Here is a 2,827-nt window from a genome sequence, read left to right on the forward strand (position 1 = left end):
CACCTTGCTTATAGTTTCCTTTGTTGTGCAGAAGCTTTTAATTTTAATTAGATCCCATTTGTTTATTTTTGCTTTTATTTCCAGAATTCTGGGAGGTGGATCATAGAGGATCCTGCTGTGATTTATGTCTGAGAGTGTTTTGCCTATGTTCTCCTCTAGGAGTTTTATAGTTTCTGGTCTTACATTTAGATCTTTAATCCATTTTGAGTTTATTTTTGTGTGCGGTGTTAAAAAGTGATCTAGTTTCATTCTTTTACAAGTGGTTGACCAGTTTTCCCAGCACCACTTGTTAAAGAGATTGTCTTTACTCCATTGTATATTCTTGCCTCCTTTGTCAAAGATAAGGTGTCCATATGTGTGTGGATTTAACTCTGTATCCTTCAAAAAGTTAGGAAAATGTGGTCCAAAAGAACTCTTGGCAATGATAAAAATATTACCTATGTTTCCTTGTCCAACAAGATAGCCATTTGACACTTGTAATTATTGAGTTCTTGTAATGTGGTTACTGCAACTGAGGAATAAGAATTTTAATTTTATTTTAATTGATTTAAATAGTTACATGTAGCTAGTAGTTACTGAAGGACAGGGAAGCCTGGCGTACTGCATTCATGGGCGTGTAAAAAGACAGACACATATTTGAGCAACTGAACAACAACAAGTGGCTACCATATTTGAAAGTGTAGAGCTAGAAGCAGGCGAAAGACATCTACTCTTCATAACCGACCATGATACAAGTGCTTGAAACAAAAACAGGAAAATCAGCACAGACCTCACAAAACACGTGTCTTTAAAAATATGCTCCCTTTCTTCAGATCTTAACTCATAAGGAGGCTCCATTTGGAATTTAAAAACGTTTGGTTAATGCTGATGATTACTGAGGAAAACAAAGTCAATTACAGCAAAAACTGGTGAGTTAGCAGGTGCTTAGTCCTCCTAGAAATATGATTTGGGCTTTCCATAAAATGGTAATGAATAATTCTGTTTGGCACAATTGGGAGAGACTCTGTACTTGCCAACAAACAACTTCCTCTGGAATACTGTCAGGAAAGCTAAACAAGTGACATGCAAGCCCCACAGCAAAATTCAATGAATTGTTTCAGAGAGATAGGTTAAAAAGTCACCATCAATCATGGTCACGCGTGGCCCAAGGCCATTTTGGAACTAAGCCAGACATTAATGGCCTTAGCTTACCCATTAATGTTTTAAGAAATCCTGAGCTCGCTCTCACTCTCCTCCCTAGCCTGAAGGTTTAGCTGTTTACAAGACTGTAGAACATTTCTGTCAGAAACACTTTGCCCAGACACTCATGTTAGAGATGAGGAAACAAAGTCATTTGTACTGAACATCTTGTACACAAACAATATTTAATGAGCTACTATAGACACTTAAAGGAAAAGCCAAAACTTCCAGTGTGAGTAATGAATTTCATTCACTCATTCAATAAATACCTGTCCTTGACAGATACATGTCACACCCTACACTAGTTACTAGGGATGTAGATGAGAACAGAGACACAAGAGAGGCCTTTGTGGTTATTTTCCTCCTTGTGTTAGTTCTACATTGTTTAAAGAGATATTCAGTTTTTTTCAGATTTCAGTTTTTTTTCTATTTTCAATGAAAATATTAGATTTTCTATTTTTTCAATATTAAAATATTGCTTGTATAATAAAGCTTTTAAAAGTTGAATATGTCTCTAGAAATCTAAAGAATACCCAGGTGTAAGGTTGCTTCTCAATTATTTGCCAGTGGAAGGAGTAGAAGTAGCAGTAACCTCATCATGCGATCATTTACTAACACTTAAGTACACCCTGAAAGGCTGAGAAATGAGGTAAAATACCCAGAGAAGTTTTATGGTGTGTCAACCTAAAAAAAAATTACAGAAAGATTTTCAGAACATACAAATCCAGTTTTCAACTTGTCTTGATAATGTACAGTCAGAAGTGTAAATACAATTTTGTAAAGTGATGAAATACGAAAAGGAGTATGTCAAGGCTGTATACTGTCACCCTGCTTATTTAACTTATATGCAGATTACATCCTGAGAAATGCTGGGCTGTAGGAAGCACAAGCTGGAATCAAGATTGCTGGAAGAAATATCAATAACCTCACATTTGCAGATGACACCACCATTATGGCAGAAAGTGAAGAGGAACTCAAAAGCCCTTTGATGAAAGTGAAAGGGGAGAGTGAAAAAGTTGGCTTAAAGCTCAACATTCAGAAAACGAAGATCATGGCATCTGGTCCCATCACTTCATGGCAAATAGATGGGGAAACGAGGGAAACAGTGACATACTTTATTTTTCTGGCCTCTAAAATCACTGCAGATGGTGACTGCAGCCATGAAATGAAAAGACACTTACTCCTTGGAAGGAGAGTTATGACCAACCTAACTAGACCTCACATTAAAAAGCAGAGGCATTATTTTGCCAACAAAGGTCCATCTAGTCAAGGCTATGGTTTTTCCAGTGGTCATGTATGGATGTGAGAGTTGGACTCTAAAGAAAGCTGAACACCGAAGAATTGATGCTTTTGAACTGTGGTGTTGGAAAAGACTCTTGAGAGTCCCTTGGACTGCAAGGAGATCCAACCAGTCCATCCTAAAAGAGATCAGTCCTTGGTGTTCATTGGAAGGACTGATGTGGAAGCTGAAACTCCAATACTTTGGCCACCTGATGCAAAGAACTGACTCATTGGAAAAGACCCTGATGCTAGGAAAGATTGAGGGCAGGAGGAGAAGGGGACGACAGAGGATGAGATGGTTGGATGGCATCACCGACTCAATGGAGATGGGTTTGGGTGGACTCCAGGAGTTGGTGATGGACAGGGA

The sequence above is a fragment of the Capricornis sumatraensis genome, chromosome 1, assembly GCF_032405125.1.
Source record: "Capricornis sumatraensis isolate serow.1 chromosome 1, serow.2, whole genome shotgun sequence".
Classification (NCBI taxonomy): domain Eukaryota; kingdom Metazoa; phylum Chordata; class Mammalia; order Artiodactyla; family Bovidae; genus Capricornis; species Capricornis sumatraensis.